The 19,401-nt window shown below is 41.9% G+C and overlaps 1 protein-coding gene across 7 annotated transcripts in view; it reads left to right on the top strand.

Annotated features, from left to right (window-relative positions):
• The window catches only part of LOC122562032 (myocardin-like), a 662,438-nt gene that overhangs the window by 473,443 nt on the left and 169,594 nt on the right, over window positions 1-19,401 (top strand). The window lies entirely within an intron of this gene.

Below are 19,401 nucleotides of genomic sequence, written 5' to 3'. Positions count from 1 at the left end.
TTTGCTATTCTCCCAGATACACTAGATAGTTTCAATTCCTGACTTGAAGCCAGGGTAGTTACTTGATGAGTACTAATTCCCTGAGCCTTCATGTGAGCCAGCATTCCCCAACACCCCAAGGCAGACTCCGTGGGTGTCGACTGCCTACACCTTCTGTCCATCACCAGGCACAGCTCAGAATAACCCACACTACAGCTCAGCGCTTCACTAGGGCACTTCAAAGCTCACTAACACCTCAAATTGCAATGCAACCGCAAGACTGTTTGCATGGAGGGACAGGCACCTATCCCATGCATCGAAACAGGGTATATCCCATGACTTTTAGCTCTCTTTCTTAGCATGCACTCACTTTGCACTTACTTAAGCACTCACAGCATCTCTTCCTGACCTTGTCATTTAACCAAGATGGAAAGCCAGGCACCTTATCATGCATGTAAGCACTGAACAATCAAGGGGGTAGACATTTTAGCATATGTCACTGTGCTAAGTCAATGTCACACATAAAACATGTGGCAGTAGCATAGGCAGCAATACACACTGCACGTGCTTCCATCTGTGAATGTTTAAGGGGAGCAGTCCTCGACTTAGTCAAGAGGATTATGATCAGTCAGGAGGCTGATGCAACTCACCTTTGAACTGGACTGAAGCAAGGCTGTGTCATCATAATGAAGATCTTCCCAATCCTCCTTGCTGAAGGTCTCCAACTTTCCTTACCCAAGCTGCTTGATGGACCTCAGCAAACTTACAGAACAAGCAGGAAAGTGTTCAACCTCACACCACCTGATCCAGTCTTCCTTCACTGTTGAACTACAGGATGCAGATGATGCTTCCTCCTGCACGTGCTTCCCTCACCCCCCACTCCCACTGTCACCCTGTACGCCCCAAGAGAGATGGAATAAGTTCGGCAGGTACCTCACCTGAAGTGCCAACATTGTTGCCTCAACAAGATCCTGCAAATTCATTGAAAGGATAAGCTCACCAAGCTTAGTGTTCTTGAAGGTGACAGGGGAAAGGTTTAAAAGGGACCAGAGGGGCAACTTTTTCAAGCAGAGGGTATGGAGCATGCTGCGAGAGGAGGAGGTGGTAGAGGTAGGTACAATCATAAAATTTAAAAGGCATCTGCATAGGTACACGAATAGGAATGATTTAGAGGTATATGGGCCAAATCCAGGCAAATAGGACTAGATCAGTTTAGGATATCTGACCGGCATGGGCAAATTTGACCAAAGGATTGAGTTTCTGTGCTGTATAACTCTGACTGTATGATCAGACCAACATATTCCCAACATTAAAGCATTGACCGTGCTCAGTCAGCTCTGCTGGAATAGCCACCTCATAGACATGCCTGACACGAGTCTCCCAGAGGAAGCATCTTACTTGGAGCGTCAACATGGCGACAGAGCACCAGGAGAGCACAGGAAACATTTTAAGGATATCCTCAAAGCTGCCCCAAAAATGCAGAGACCTCATTGACACCTGGGAAACCCTGGCCCAAGGGCACCCGAAGTGGAGGGGAAGGATCTTTATACCTTGAATCCCACTGACGAAAGCAAGCTGAAGTCCGGCTTCAGCAGAGAAAGCAGCGTGTTGCAATTTGGGCATTCCACTCTCCTATTTCCCGAACCACTTCCTGCCCCACCTGTAACAGAGACTGAGGACATGCATTAGACTCATCACTCAGCGTAGGACTTTTAGTGGGGAAGCCAGTCATCCTTGACCACATTGTATTGCCAAAGAGGATGAAACATAAGTGAATCAGAATATCTTCACTTTTTTGTTCAATTCCTCTCTAAATAATGGATAGCTTTCTGTTAGCCTTATTTGAATGATTTGCTGTCACTGCATTCTAATTCACCACTGACTCACATCAGAACACCTTGATCCTTCTGCAGCGACAAATTCTGCAATCATTCTTAAGTTAGATAATATTCATCTTTTTTATTTCTCCTGTCAAAGTGAACAACTTCACATTTCCCCACATTACCCTCTATCTGCCAGATCTGCACTCAACTTATCTACATCAGTCTGCGACCTTGTTATGTCCTCTTCACAACATACTTTGCTATCTACCTTTCTATCATTGGTAAATTTAAAACTTGAAAAACATAAAGTTCCTTCATGTTTTTGTGCTCACGTGGCCAATTTTAGACAAACTGAGAAATTCTGTGTTCTTGGATCAATGATAAATTAAATTTAAAGCATACAAATACCATGCAAAAATTATACATTGAAAGGAAGAATTAGTGACACGCTACCTCTTTCATAGAATCCCTACAGTGTGGAAGCAGGCTATTCAGCCCATTGAGTTCACACTGACCCTCCAAAGAGCATCCCACCTAGACCCAACTCCTCATCCTATTCTTGTTACCCTGCATTTCCAATGGCTAATGCAGCTAACCTGCACATCTGTGGACTGTGTGAGGAAACTGGCACCCTGAGGAAAACCACACAGGTACAGGGGGAATGTGCAAACTCCGCGCAGACAGTCGCCCGAGGCTGGAATCAAACCCGGGTCTTTGGCACTGTGAGGCAGCAGTGCTGACCATTGAGCCATCATGCCACAAATGGGGTTGGGAGAGAGGGTAAATTGAACCAGCCCTAGAATACTTAGTGGAGTTATTGATCAGAATGTGTAAGTAATGCCAAGCTGCAATCACCAAAACTTGATCATTCTGATCTACCTCACAAAGCAGTAAAGTGATGGAGTACTTTGGTGAGATCACACTTGAAAACTTCTATGCAGTTCTAATATTTGAGAAACAAAAGAGGCATTCCATTGCTGGGAATAGCGCAGGGAACATTTTGTGGTTCACTTATGTGTGTTGTGAAGGAAATTAGAAGCATGTGCTTTTCAAATTTAAAAGGAGATATCTGAGGAGTAAACTTTAAATTGTACATGAAATAATGGAAAAGAATGGAAGGGAATGGAAAAAGTAATACTGGAATGTGACATTAAATTCAAATTCAGGGCTACTAAGAAGGGAAATTTAGGAAAAGTTTCCAGAAATTGGTTCTTCATATGTTGTTACATGGAATTGACTTCCAGGTAGAGTACTGGAAGCAAAAATCTGGAATCATTTAAGCAACAGTTAGACACCCCAGTAAGGGGACCTTAGGATTACAGAGCAACCTTGATTATCTGGCATTCGATTGTCTGAATCTCGGATTATCTGTCAAGATCGCAAGGTCCTGATGTTTGGCTAAATTGTGTTATCCAGCCTTCGGTTATCTGAACATTTGATTATCCGAACAAAATACTCCTCGCCTGCATCGTTCGGACAATCAAGGTTCCTCTGTGTTCATAAATGAATGAATCAAGATTTCCTTCCTCCTCAGGGTTGAGCCTCTGATTGAGGGACTCAAGAGTTTAGGTAGACAACCAAAGGCAATTACGTAACAATGGCTAGTGTCCCTGCCTCTGAACAGGAAGGACAAGGTTCAAATCCCACTCCAGGACTTATGGTTTACAGAAGTTCCATTCACAGCACCATTCACATTATCAACCTGTGGACCCTTCTGATGTGCATGTAGCAAGCAGAAAGAGGAGCCGAGTCTCCTGATCAGCCATGTTTGGTGAGGAGTGGCTCCACCACCAAGTTACCAACCTCCACTGATGGGATAGTAGCCTGTTCCGGAAAATTCTAGCCATGGAAACAGACTAAACAGATGTTTTGTCTACCTCATATGCCATTAGGGATGAGAAAAATAAGATAAACAGATTATGGCACTGATTCTCGGATTATCTGTCAAGATCGCAAGGTCCTGATGTTTGGCTAAATTGTGTTATCCAGCCTTCGGTTATCTGAACATTTGAGGTTTCTAAGGATGAGGTTTCTAAATTCTTGGAAGAGCAGAGTCTGATTAGAACAAGTCAACATGGATTTAGTAAAGGGAGGTCATGCCTGACAAACCTGTTGGAATTTTTTGAAGAGGTAACAAGTAGGTTAGACCAGGGAAACCCAGTGGATGTGGTCATTGTATTCGTTGGAGTTTAGAAGATTAAGGGGAGACTTAATAGAGACGTACAAAATAATACATGGCTTGGAAAAGGTGGATGCTAGGAAATTGTTTCAGTTAAACGAGGAGACTAGGACCTGTGGACACAGCCTTAGAATTAGAGGGGGTCATTTCAGAACAGACATGCGGAGACATTTCTTCAGCCAGAGAGTGGTGGGCCTGTGGAATTCATTGCCACGGAGTGCAGTGGAAGCCGGGACGCTAAATGTCTTCAAGGCCGAGATTGATAGATTCTTGTTGTCTCGAGGAATTAAGGGCTACGGGGAGAACGCTGGTAAGTGGAGCTGAAATGCGCATCAGCCATGATTGAATGGCGGAGTGGACTTGATGGGCCGAATGGCCTTACTTCCACTCCTATGTCTTATGGTCTTATTCCTGCACATTGTAAAGTTACACTAACCTGTGTTTATCCACAGGAATTGGAATTTTCTCTGAACAATCTTTCGGATGTTTTACATGGCTAGACCCTAATCTACATTACCTCCGGATGGAATGTTTAGAAACAGCTGACACCTGTCAAATGGATATCAGAAGCTGTGTCCCAAGATGGGAGGCACTTGAAAATCTAAATTGTAACTCAGCAAATGGAGCAAATTATCTTTTATCAAAAGGGAGATGTGGGTAAACAGTTAGCTAAAGGTGTAAGAAGCTGTTTTATCTCATCAACTGTCAAACAGAGAGGCAATTAGCTACTGGGTCAAAAATAGCCTCAGGCTTTGTTTACATTGAAGTTGTAAACATGTGTGGTCATTGACTGAAATGTAAATTTGAATTTAGAGGCTGCCACCAGATCTGAGGGAAAAGTTCAGCTTCCTGAATTGATTGGCTTTTGGAAGTCTTGCATTCATTCACATGGTAATGAGATATTCCTAGCAGTTAAGTAGTTTTATTAACAGAAATGTAAACTTTAACTATTTTAGAAAGTAACATAAAATTTTGCAAAGTGTATAGATTACTTTGCCTGCGATAATTTTCTTTGTTATAATCTATTTTTTCCCAGTTTTGAAATAAGGATTAAAGATTTATTACCCTACTTCCCCTGAGATTGGAAAATTAGAGATTATTAACATATTGCAATCTTTGTGCTGATAGTGCTTCTACAGTGATTCGAGGCAGGGAATATTGATCCGTTAATGGTGAAAGAACAGGTATATATTCGATCAGGTATATATATATACTTGTATATTGAAGAGCACCATTATAACTTGGCATGATTTGGAGGTGCCAGTGTTGGACTGCGGTGTGCACAGTTAAAAATCACACAACACCAGGTTATCGTCCAACAGGTTTATTTGGAAGCACTCACTGTCGGAGCACTGCTCCTTCATCAGGTGGTTGTAGAGTATAAGATTGTAAGACACAGAATTTATAGCGAAAACCTGTTGGACAACAACCTGGTGTTGTGTGATTTTTTTAATTATGACTAGGTATTGGAAATTGGAAAGCCTCTCTTATTCACCTAGGTCTTCCAAGACGTCGGCCTGGATAAATCAATTACAATTGAGTGGTTCATTTGAAATACCTTTATTCATTATTTCAATTGGAAGTTTATTTAATACAATTGCTTTAACACGTTCAGTAAAATTGAAAGCATAAAACATTTCAAGCCAATATGTTAAACCATCATGTGTAATTTTTTCTAGTGAAATTAAATATTTGGAGGGTTTGAGTTATAAGGAGAGACTGGATAAGCTGAGACTTTTTCACTGGAGCACAGGAGATTGAGGGGTGAGTTTAAAAGGTTTATAAAGTCAAGAGGAACATATATGAGGTGATTGGAAAGGTTTTTTCCCTAGAGTTGGGGAGCTCAAAATGAGAGGCGTTTCGGCGGGGTGGTGTGGACTTGTTGGGCCGAAGGGCCTGTTTCCACACTGTAAGTAATCTAATCTAATAATATATAAGGTGATTGGAAAGGTTTTTTCCCTAGAGTTGGGGAGCTCAAAATGAGAGGCCATAATTTAAAAGATTTAAAAGGGACCTGAGAGGCAACCTTTTCACACAGAGTGTGGTTCGTATGTGGAATGAACTGTCAGAGGCAATGGCGGATGTAGTTACAATTACAACATTTAGAAGACAATCAGATAGGTACATGAATAGGAAAGGTTGAGAGGGATATAGGCCAAATGGAGGCAAATGGGACTAAGTTTAGTTTGGGAAACTATACAATGCATGGATACATTGGAGCGAAGGTCTGTTTTTGTGCTGATGACTTTATGACTTGTTGAAATATGATCATGGTAGCATGTGCATTAATTTGTGTGCTAGTGTGTAAGTCCCACCAATAATTAGCAACTCTTACATGACTCCATTTTCACTCGCACTTCACCTCTTGATGTTCCTTGTCTCACAGTCTTCAGACAGAGAGGCAATTACAGTCTTCTGTAACCTCTGCAATGTGCACAAATCATCAGAGTCTGAAACTGTCTCAGAGATGCTCATGGAATTTTACTCCAATATCATTTCCTTCAAAATGTCTGAAGCCCAAAATTTGAAAACCTGAACTATTCTTCCCAAATTGCTCATACTGACCTCGAGAATAGAGAACTCGGCTTGCCATCTGATCAACATTCCTGCTTTCACCAGCACCAACTGTTTCCTCATGTTCTGCAGCTTTAAAACGCTCACTGATTCAATGTATAAACAATACTGATCCAACGGCAATCACTATAAGTATGTCCTGTCAACTCAATCATCCAGTTCCAATCCAAAGTTAATATACTCAAGGAAGATCTTTAATCAAATGCTGCAATATTAATATTAATGGTCCAGGAATTCCAGACATGTAATAGGAGAAGGTGAGGATTGCAGATGCTAGAGAGTCAGTAGCTAAAGTGTGGCACTGGAAAAGGCACAGCAGGTCAGGCAACATCTAAGGAGCAAGAGAGTCAATGTTTCAGGACATGTACTGCCACTCACTGGGATTCCAATTTTGAAGAAAATAGGGAACATTCACACCACTATATATCAGACTGCCTTTTATAATGGATCAGACTAGACGTCACCTTGGGCATGGCCCGATTTCTGTTTGGCTTTCAAACATATGAAATATTGAAGAACAAAGACAGTGTTCTCCATTTCATTCGAAACACAACAATTAATAATTGTACAAAGTCGACAGGGAGCAATACCCTGGGGAAGTATTTTGCAAAGTACTTTTAAAAGGGAAGTCTTGAAGGAAAACACAGTGACAATATCATTGCCATGATATAGGAGGTATGTCTTGTTTTCCTTGTCAGGCAGCAATCTCAAGTGGTCTCCCACTCTTGTTCCTAATTGCAAAACATCCACTTCTGCAGTCTGTGTCAGACAGTTCTAATTCTTATTGGCTATAATTGAACAGAGTACAGATCAGAATTCTGTTTCAATATGTAATTTGAAGAAAGGAAGACTTGCATTTATACAGTGCCTTTCAGAACTTCATATCATAACAAAGGTGGCACAGTGATTAAGGGTGGCACGCTGGCTCGGTGCTTAGCGCTGCTGCCTCACAACGCCAGGAACCCAGGTTCAATTCCATCCTCGGGTGACTGTCCATATGGAGGTTAAACATTCTTCCCCGTATCTGTGTGGGTTTCCTCACAGAGTCCAAATCTATGGAAGTTAGGTGGATTGGCAATGGAAAAGTGTCTATAGTGCCCAGGGATGTGTAGGTTAGGTGGACTAGCCGTGGGAAATGCAGGGTTTCAGGGGTAGGATGGTTTTCTTTGGAAAATCGGTGTGAATTTGATGGGCCAAATAGCCTGTTTCCACACTGTAAGGGTTGTATAATTCTAGATGGGTAACAGCAAATGAAGTACTCCTGAAGTTTAGTCACTGTTATCGTAATAGACAATTTGTCCATAGCTATCTCCTACAAAATGATAATGTTTCTGTGTTGTTTGGACAATATTGACTGAGATGCCAGGCATTATTTCTCTGCTGTTGAACTGCATAATGCAATAGGATCTTTGTAAGCCCACCTGAGAGTCTAGAGATTTGTTTAACACTTTACATAAAAGATGGCATCTCCCATAGTAGAGTGGTTTCTCTGTACTTCAGTGGAGTTTCCACCTGGATTTGTATGCTCAAGTCTCTCAAGTAGGTCTTGAACCCACAATCTCCAGATGCACAGGAGAAGGTGCTGCCAAATGGGGGACGCACACTGATACTATCATTCTGACATTCAAATATTTAGAAATTGAGTTTTTGAGGACAATGGAAAGATCTAAGTCCAGTTCTGGTCTCCCTGTTATGGGAAGGATATTATTAAGCTAGAGGGTTCAGATTTACCAGAGTTTTGCCAGGAATATAAGGAGAGGCTGGAACTCTTTTCATTGCCGTATAGGAGGTGGAGAGTGATATTGTAGAGGTTTATAAAATCATGAGGGGTATGGATAAGGTGAGTGACAGGTGTCTTTTCCTATGATGGGGGGTTTCAAGTTTAGAGTACATATCTTTAAGGTGAGAGGGGAAAGCTTTAAAAAAGACGTGGGGGCACTTTTTTTCCACTGACAGTGGTTCATGTGTGGAATGAACTTCCAGAGGAAGTGGTGAATGTGGGCACAGTTATAACATTTAAAAGACAGTTACGTAAGCGCATGAATAAGAAATGTTTGGAGGGAAACGCAGGCAGGTGGGATTACTTTAGTTTGGGATTATGGTCGGCGTGTACCAAAGGGTTTGTTTTCGTGCTGTGAGAGTCTACCTGGGACTGAATGCTAGAAGATGTACCAACACAGTATTCTAATAGTGTTAGCTCACTGACCCTTCAAGATTTTTTTCTTCTCTCTCCAAAAATGAATATAATTTCTGTGCTATTTCTTGTAGTAAGATTGACAGATGCATTGGCCAATGTGCAGCTCATAGAGTCATAGATATACAGCATGGAAACAGAGTCTTCGATTCAACTCATCCATGCCAACCATACATCCTAAATTAATCTAGTGCCATTTGCCAGCTCTTGGCCCATTAGCCTCTAAACTCTTCCTTTTCATATGTCCATCTTGTTGCCTTTTAAATATTGTAATTGTACCAGCCTCCACCATTTCTTCCTGCAGCTCATTCCATACACGTACCACCATCTGCATGGAAAAGTAGCCCCTTAGGTCCCTTTTAAATCTTCCCTCTCTCACCGTAAACTTATGCCCTCCATGGGGAAAAGACCTTGTCTATTTATCCTATCCATGCCCCTCATGATTTTATAACCCTCTGTAAGGTCACCCCTCAGCCTCTGATGCTCCAGGGAAAACAGCCCCAGGCGATTCAGCCTCTCCCTATAGCTCAAACCTCCAATCCTGGCAATGTCCTTGTAAATATTTTCTGAACCCTTTCAAGTTTCATAACATCCTACCTATAACAGGGAGACCAGAATTGCATGCAGTATTGCAAGTGTGGCCTAACCAATGTCCTGTACAACTGCAGCATGACCTCCAACTCCTATACTCGATGTACTGACCAATAAAGGCAAGCAAACCAAAAACCGCCTTCACTATCCTATCTACCTGAGACTCCACCTTCAAGGAATTACGTATCTGCAAAGGTCTCTTTGTTCAGCAACACTCCCCAGGACTTTACCATTTAGTGTATAAGTCCTGCCCTGATTTGGCTATCCAAAATGCCACACCTCACATTTGCCTACATGACACCCTTTTTCACAAAAAAGGGAGCTGGAAATTAAATGCAGTGCTGCCAGAATACAATAGCCAACAAACTGCAAGGCTGGATACAGCATATGTGAGATGGTGAGGTTGTTACATTTACCTCAAAAACTGCAAGTTGCTGTGACAATGTGTTCTTTTATATATTTCTTGCAGTCTGGAGCTGATATTGGAAGCTTCATTTTTCTTTCCATCTCATATCTGACCGAGAATCTCTCTGTCTCTTTCTTCCTGACATTGGGATATTTTGGAAGTGTTTTCAGATTGCTACTCAACCTGTTTGACAGCATTATGAATGCACATTCCTTGGTCATCAAGTCTTAAAGGGAGACAGAAAGCCGAGAGTTTCCAAATCACACAGGGATGCCTTCCACTGCACCACAAGACTCAGTAACTACACAAACAGCTATTTATAATTTTATTTAAGTGTAACTTGCACCATTCATATTTTATAATGGTATACTCCACATGTTTTGTTTGTTTAAAAAGAAGAAAGGAACAGAAAGACAGCCTTAGATCTGCAATCTCCAACTGACAATTAAGAATTGACCTTCAACCTACAATTTGTGACGAGCCATGTTATCTGAACTTTACCAGCAGGTTCTGCAAGAAAATCAGCAAAAATGAACATAGCAAACCTAGCTCTCGGTCTGTGAAGTCAAAACTTCACCATTGTTGGAGAATACTGCAAACACTTAAAATTCTATTATTTATGCCATTTTGTTGCTGGTGCCCTTGTTTTATGGTGACCCTTTTAGATACCCTTTCAGCACCAAGGCTCATTCAGCAATTTTTTTCAGTAAATTTGCCATTTAAATTATATTTTGTCATCGCGACTGAAAGTTGAAGCTCAAGTTAGGTGCACATTGCTACGGTTTATGTGAGCTAATGGTGGAGATAGCTTTTTCTGATGAGCTTGTGCAGTCCTGAGAAATTATGTGCATAAATCCAGAAAGGGACACATGGCAAATATCATTAAAATGTTGATGGACTGTCTCATTCTTCTGCTGTTCCTTGGTTATTTTGGTAATTTTAATTAGAATGCTAAGCTTTATGATGGTAACAGGGAGATCTTGTAAAAACATCAAAATTTTTGTAGAATCTAAACACAATTTTATTAGAATTGTGCAGTATGTTTATAAAATCTCGTCTGTAGATTTCATTTTTGATTAGTTTATAATACACCTAGAGCAGGAAAATAGGAGAATGTGCTGACATGTCAGTTATTCTGTGCATTATACACAAGTCAGCTCCACTAGTTTATATAAAAAATGGATGAATTTATTTTTTTCTGTCTAACCTGCCATGTAACGGGTATGCATTAGATTTTGAAGTGCAGAGCCAAAACATCAGCATAGAAATGAATATGTGGATTATCTTTGTTCATTACACAAACATGTCATCTCTTTGGACATTGGAATATTATTGCAGTTGACAAAATATCTTTATAAGGCTTGTCCTATGAGACCACCTTTTCTAGACTTCTGAATCTGATTCAAGAAATACCAGCGAGCATTATTCAATGCTTGAGGTGACCGCCGCTGTTAGATATTGTAATGACGTTCAGGTTGATCTTCATAGACACTTTCCCAACCGTTATCCATAACTTCAATAAAAGATCTGCGTAAGCAGCAGAGAACTGGTGCAGTTGCTGTTTATGCCATTTCTGTGGATCTTCTATTAGAATTATTGTGCACAATTGGGAGAATACTTGCAGAAAACTAAGGGAAGGGAAATTTGTTTTAGATGGTGATGCAAAATAGACTGTAGTAAATCAGCCCTACGTTGTGCACAGCAATTAATAAATAAATTCATTGACAATGGATCTAAATACATTGTAACTGCCTGACACCACTGTTTTCACACTGCCAAGCAACACAAGGAAAAATGCCAATACCCTTAAAAGTTTTAACAGTTCCACCAAACCTTCAATCATTTTGTTAAAATAAAGTTTTAATTCAGGGGTTTGTGGGCATCACTGGCATGGCTAGCATCTAGTGCGCATCCCTAATTTTCCCGAAGGTGATGGTGGCAAACTGTCTTCTTAAACTGCTGCAGTCCTTGGGGTGTAAGAACACCTACATTGTTGTTAGGAACAGAGTTCCAGGATGTTGACCTCACAATGCTGAAGAAATGGTAATGCACTTCTAAATCATGTTGGTGTGTGGCTTGGAGAGCAATGTAATGGTGTTCCCATGTATCTGCTATCCTTGTCATTTTAAGGCAGTAAAATTCATGGGTTTAGAAGTTGAGACAGAGGGATGCATTTCTCATGAAACTAAGAAAACGTGAGCACAAAGTCTTGGAATTACATCGTTGTTAAATGAAAACTTGAAGAGGAAAGAAAAGTGAAGGTCGAAGTGTGAATCTTCAACATTATCAGAGTTTTGATCTTTTGAGCCACCTCAAACCATTCTTATTTAACAAAGTCTATTTTCCAAAGATCTGTCTTACTCCTGGTAAGATGTATGGTTTGCTTATGTCTGTATTTATTGATTACATTACTTACAGTGTGGAATCAGGCTCTTCAGCCCGACAAGTCCACACCGACACTCTGAAAAGCAATCCACACAGACCCATTCCCCTACACCTAACACTACGGGCAATTTAGCATGGCCAATTCACCTGACCTGCACATTTTTGGACTGTGGGAGGAAACCGGAGCACCCAGAAGAAACCCATGCAGACACGGGGAAAATGTGCAAACTCCACACAGACAGTTGTCTGAGGTAGGGTCTCCGGTGCTGTGAGGCAGCAGTGCTAACCACTGTGCCAATGTGCTGCACCAGATGCTATAATGAAGCCTGGAATTGCAGTTGATTTTAGAACTTGCTGATTCTCTGATGTGCCTTACACCCTGATTGTCTAAGAGTGCCTGACCAACACTAATATTGGGTTCTGATTTTCCTTTCAACAATAGCTGCTGGGAATCCAGTCAAACACACAAAATCACACCACCATAGAACATGCGTCAGTCAATTAATAACGAATCAAACCAAAAGTAGATAATGCAATGCTTGGTTATAGTTTTAAAAAATATATATAAAAGAATGGATTTGGAAATGTATCTGCTGTCTCCTGTTTTTAGTTAATTTTCATCAAACAGCAGTACCAATCTGTGCATGTATAAAAGCGAGATGAAGAATAGTTATATCGGCAAATATACGGTTAAGAGTGAGCTATTAGGACTTAATTCATGTTAATTAAAGTCTAGATTAATAGATTCACTGAGTGCTAGTGTTAAATTATTAAACTCAATGCCAATTATTATTAACACAAGTAATTTAGTGTTTGCTTTTTAGCTATTCTCATGTCCACACGCAGTGTAGTAGAAGCATGCTTGAACAGATTAAATCGAAACAAGGATGATGCTATTCTAAGTCTTGCAGATGTATGACATCAAGTCCCCTGAACTATGCTTTTCCCAGTTCTTTTCTCTTTCCAGTAGATTATGTGAAACCACGCAAATCCAAATATATTACACATTATTTTAAAGAACATGCAACCTTTGAACAAAAGCATGAAGTACCACAAATGTCTGTATCTGGCATGCTGTGTTGACTAATACAATCATGGATTGATGATGTTTTTCAGCAGCGCTTGCCTCTGCAACTGCTCAGACATGTTTTTTTTCATAACTGCAGGCAAGGAACATCCAGCACCAGTTACAGTTGTTGGGTTTACAGTGCTGTTGAGCCACTGCTAGAGATGTATTTTTTCAAAGGTCAAGATGCAAGATCATGTACAATGCCCACAGAATAGTTTGGATTGGCAAATAGTGATCATTTAAGCAGCTCCACCCAATTTAAAGCCTCCAATATTTTACATTTTAACAAATACCTCTGGCAACTTGAAAAAAACCTAATTAAGCAAATAAATAGTGAATGGCAAAAAGAAACATTTTAAAAGTGAACAAGTATAGCTAATTTTGCAAGATGCCATTTACAATGTCTTAGAGTCATAGAGACGTACCGCATGGAAACAGACCCTTTGGTCCAACTTGTCCATGCCAACCAGATATTCTAACCTAATCTAGTCCCATTTGCCAGCACTTAGCCCAAATCCCTCCAAACCCTTCCCATTCATATACCCATTCAAATGCCTTTTAAATGCTATAATTGTACCAGCCTCCACCACTTCCTCTGGCAGCTCATTCCATATATGCACCACCCTCTGCATGAAAACGTTGCCCCTTAGGTCTCTTTTACATCTTTCCCCTCTCACCCTAAACCTATGCCCTCTAGTTCTGGACTCCCCCACCCCAGGGAAAATACTTTGTCTATTTATCCTATCCATGCACCTCATGATTTTATAAACCTCTATAAGGTCACCCCTCAGCCTCTGACACTCCAGGAAAAACAGCCCCAGTCTATTCAGCCTCTCCCAATAGCTCAAATCCTCCAACCTTGGCAACATCCTTGTAAATCTTTTCTGAAGACTTTCAAGTTTCACAACATGTTTCCAATAGAAAGGAGAGCAGAATTGCACGCAACATTCCAAAAGTGGCCTAAACAATGTCCTGTACAGCCCGCAACATAACCTCCCAACTCCTATACTTACTGCTCTGATGAATAAAGGAAAGCATACCAAACCCTGCCTTCACTAACCTATCTACCTCCAACTCTACTTTCATGGACCTATGAACCTGCACTCCATGGTCTCTTTGTTCAGCAACACTCCCCAGGACCTTACCATTAAGCGTATAAGTTCTCTCTGATTTGCTTTTCCAAAATACAGCACCTTGCATTTATCTAAATTACACTCTATCTGCCACTCTTCAGCCCATTGACCCATCTGATCATCTTCCCGTTGTACTCCGAGGTAACCCTCTTCGCTGTCCACTACACTTCCAATTTTGGTGTCATCTACTTTGCAAATATTGATTCAACTCATGTAAAAATGCAAGCAACGAATAAACTGCTGATTCTGCTACGAAGATCACAGACAGGCCCGCAACCACAGATAGGAAAGAAGGGGACAGCAGAAGAGGGCATGTCAGATTGATCCACCTCTTCATGCCCATCAGCTGCCAGAAACTGAATGGCATTGAGAAAGGATGAGAAGTCAACTTTGTTGTTCAGACTTATTTTGACTCAGTACTCCCAATTCAAATGGTCTGCGTGGAAATAGCTGCTCTGAGTTTGCTAGGCCCTGGGGTTCCTGGCTTGTGACAGATCAAACAACAAAGGTTTAGCCTGCAAGGCACCATACACATTAAGAAAGCTTATCATGTAGAGGTGAAATTGGGGGATTGGGGGAAGGGTATAAATCTCCAAATAGCCAATCTACCTAATTGTTTGAGCATCACTTACCTTGTGGAGTCTGCAAGTTTTGCATTGGGCTTGTCAGGCATCTTGGAACCTATGGAGAAAGTGAGGACTGCAGATGCTGGAGATCAGATGCTGCCTGACAGACTGTGCTTTTCCAGCACTACACTTTTTAAATCTTGGAACCTATGGAAATGGAGTGGAAACATGTCAATTCTGAGGAATTGTCCAAGAAGTAGAGAAGGCCGGAATTTCACTGCTGGACAGCTCCTACAGCTGGGGGTTCAGACTGTGGCACAGGCACAGTAAGTCCTCTTCTGTTGCATCATTTTATAATAGCATCTGACCTGTAGATCTAAGCAGCAGCATTCAATACCACATTGCCAACCACAGCTGCCCAAATGTTGGCTCAGTGTCAGTTGTCTCTGGAGAATAAGGAAGTCAGACTAGAGCGTGATGAAGGTTGAGGAGGAGGGAAATTATGAGACAGTAGATCATCCCTTCCTGTGAATCTCAAGTATACACTTTGGTCCACTGGCCAGTAGCAAAATAGACAAGAAAGTAGAATGTGCTGTCTGGCATTTCCAATTAACAAAGTAAGCACAGTTTTGGAGAAAAATCAACAGAATAACGAGAAGGGGAGAGAACTCAAACTGATTGTTAGTCAGTCATAGAGTCATACAGCATGGAAACAGACCCATGGGTCCAAATTGTCAATGCCAACCAGTTTTCCTAAACTAAGTTAGTCCCATTTGCTTGCATTTGTCCCATATGCCTCTAAATGTTTGGTATTCACATACCTGTACAAAGGTCTTTCAAATGTTCTAACACTACCTGCATCTACCATTTCCTCTGGCAGTTCATTCCATTTACGTACCACTCTGTGTGAAAAAGTTGTCCCTCAGGTTCCTTTCCTTGAAATAGCCAAACAAACAGTTGGTTTTATGGATAACGGTAATCAGGTCAGTAAACAGTCATCCTATAACCTTTACAAAACTGGTTTGCAGCAATCCTGATATTGCAATGTAAACTCATTCCTGGGTGTACAGAGACAAAACCTTTAGGAATAATTCAATCTCTAACCAGATTGTTTCTTGGTAACTCATCAGTTGAACGAGTATCAGTTTGCCCTAGATGTGTATCATTGGAATTGTGGTAATATTCTGTAAAGTTTATTCATGACTTCTGTTATTCCAGCCAGCAACCACGTTAGGAGCAACAACAGCATGAGGCAGTTCACATTTTCCAACAGGATTCTGATGTAACTTACATTGAGTGCAAAAATGCTTTTGAACTATATTTCTTTGTGACTTCCTATCAAGTGAATAGAGCGTAACATGTCGGACCACCCATTCACAGACAATGTGATAATGTATAAAATCATCAAAGTAAGGCATTAAGTTTTCAATACAACATTGTGGAATATTGATTCTGAAGATTGGTACTTTCTGATGAATTTACCCATCTCCTGCCTCTGCTTTCCTCTGTCGAGCCCCACACTGCTTTTGGTCCTGTCTGACTCATGTGACCACAAAGTAAAAACAGGCAGATTAGTTCCAATTATAAAGAAATAGATTACCTCGAAATGAAATGGTCGTTTTAGACAATGATTACTTGTCATTAAAGCATGCCAGGCGTTTCCTTTCTTATCTTTCATCTTAAGTATAATTCCCTGCAACCCACACCAAGGGAATTTAAAAACCACCAGAAATCTGATGGAAGTGTTAACTTGAACAACACTTATTTTAGCACTGTAGGTAAGATTGCATTGTGTCAGGCAAGTGACAGACTAGTTGTGTGTTTTCATGCCTTTTTGTACTGCTGTGCATTCACACACAAACCAGATTTTACTGTAGAGAAAGTATATCACTTTTAATTTAAAAGACTTGTTAAATGCAGCTAAAAATTTAAACATTATTCTTTCTTCACTTCAGGCGTGGCTTCCTGTAGTCCTGTAAGGGGATATTGATTTTTATGCTGAAGATATTCCACCTGTTCATTTTCTCTCTGAGAAATAAGCCTGCAGATTGATACTGATTTGTTTGTTTCCTACCTGCTCATTTCCTTTCAGGAATAGCGGGAACTAATAGCAGGCAGATTCTCACCCTATTGACCTATGTCATGAAATCCATGGCCAAGGCATTCTCGAGTGGTTAGAGACTGTGGTATTCCCAACTAAGGTGATCAGAATTGTATGCAGTCTTTCAAAAGTGGCCCCACCAATGTCTTATACAGCCGTCCAGCTCCTCTATTCAGTGCTCTGACCAATGAATGCTAGTGTGCCAAACATCATCTTCACCTGCCTACCTGCAATGCCACTTTCAAGGAACTATGAACCTGCACACCTAGGTCCCTCTGTTCAACAACACATAATTCTGAAATGGATGTAGCAAAGCCATTCTGCAGGTCGGAGGCTGATCCAATCATTTCTCACTGTCTGTCACACAAGTTCTTGAAAAGCTGATGTCTTGAATAGCTAAACAGTGCCCAGTCTATCTGGGATTATCCTGAGAGGTTTGGTTGCTCAGATATTTGAGCACCAGGTGAAGCTAGTTCTTTCATGCTGCTGCTATGCAGGAGCAATTAGAGTGGCATCCATTAACTGTCAAGTGAAAATGATGTTCTGCCAAAAGAATGATGTGGTATGTGCTTGTGATATCAGGTACATAGCTGAAAATGTGTTGCTGGAAAAGCGCAGCAGGTCAGGCAGCATCCAAGGAACAGGAGAATCGACGTTTCGGGCATAAGCCCTTCTTCAGGAATGAGGAAAGTGTGTCCAGCAGGCTAAGGTTAAAAATAGGGAGGAGGGTCTTGGGGGAGGGGCTTTGGAAATGCCAAAGGTGGAGGGAGGTCAAGGTGAGGGTGATAGGCCGGAGTGGGGTGAGGGCGGAGAGGTCCACCCCACTCCGGCCTATCACCCTCACCTTGACCTCCCTCCACCTATCGCATTTCCAAAGCCCCTCCCCCAAGTCCCTCCTCCCTACCTTTTATCTTAGCCTGCTGGACACACTTTCCTCATTCCTGAAGAGGGGCTTATGCCCGAAACGTCGATTCTCCTGTTCCTTAGATGCTGCCTGAGCTGCTACGCTTTTCCAGCAACACATTTTCAGCTCTGATCTCCAGCATCTGCAGCCCTCACTTTCTCTCAAAGATATCAGGTACATAGGCCAGGCATCCCCAAGACTGGTGAATCATAACAAATAGCATGTCCTTTTGGTTGTTTGTAACAAGAAAGTTACTCCCATACACAACCAGATTGTGCTTGCAACTCTGTGTCTAAATTGAATGGGATTTTGCAATTGGTCAACATTTGTTTGGTAAAGAGTCAAGATTAGAATGGTGCGAGAAAAGCATAACAGGTCAGGCAACATCCAAGGAGAAGGAAAATCGACGTTTCAGGCAAAAGCCCTTCATCAGGACTGAGGCTGGGAGGCTCTGGGGTGGAGAGATAAATGGGAGAGGGTGGGGCTGGGGAGAAAGTAGTTAAGAGTACAATAGGTGGATGGAGGTGATAGGTCAGAGAGGAGGGTGGAGCGGATAGGTGGGAAGGAAGATTGGCAGGTAGGACAAGTCATGAGGATGGTGCTGAGCTGGCAGGTTGGAGCTGGAGTAATGGGGAGGGGAAATGAGGAAACTGATGAAGTCCACATTGATGCCCTGGGGTTGAAGTATTCCGAGGTGGTAGATGAAGTGTTCTTCTTCCAGGCGTCGGGTGGTGAGGGAGTGGCGGTGGAGGAGGCCCAGGACCTGCAAGTCCTCAGCAGAGTTGGAGGGGGAGTTGAAATGTTCGGCCACGGGGTGGTGGGGTTGATTGGTGCTGGTGGCCTGGAGATGTTCCCTGAAGCACTCTGCAAGAAGGCATTCACTCTCCCCAATGTAAAGGAGACTGCATCAGGAGCAACAGATACAATAAATGACATTTGTGGAAGCAGGTGAAACTTTGATGGATATGGAAGGTTCCTTTGAGGCCTTGGATGGGGGTGAGGGGGGAGGTGTGGGCGCAGGTTTTGCAATTCATGCGGTGGCAGAGGAGGGTGCCAGGAGGGGGGGAGGGTGGCTGGTTGGGGGGTGTGGTCCTGATCTGGTAGTCACGGAGGGAATGGTCTTTGCGGAAAGCTGATAGGGGTGGGGAGGGAAATATATCCTTGGTGGTGGGGTCCATTTGTAGGTGGTGGAAATGTCGGCGGATGATGTGGAAAACTGAGTGTTTCAGAAATTTCACTAAAAACCAAATTGCAGAGAGGTGTGAACACAGTCAAGTCCATCGCCCAAGCCAAGCTTCCATCCATTGATTCCATCTACACTTCCCGCTGCTTCAGGAAAGCAGCCAACATCATCAAAGATTGCTCCCATCCTGATTATACTCTCTTCCACCCTCTTCCATCGGGCAGAAAATACAAAAGCTTAAACACCCAAACCAACAAATTCAAGAACAGTTTCTTCTTGCTGTTCTCACACTTCTGAATGGACATCTCAAGTTT

The sequence above is a fragment of the Chiloscyllium plagiosum genome, chromosome 24, assembly GCF_004010195.1.
Source record: "Chiloscyllium plagiosum isolate BGI_BamShark_2017 chromosome 24, ASM401019v2, whole genome shotgun sequence".
Lineage (NCBI taxonomy): Eukaryota > Metazoa > Chordata > Chondrichthyes > Orectolobiformes > Hemiscylliidae > Chiloscyllium > Chiloscyllium plagiosum.
The sequence above is the reverse complement of the archived record's forward strand: the minus strand, read 5'-3'. Positions and strand labels throughout refer to the sequence as shown.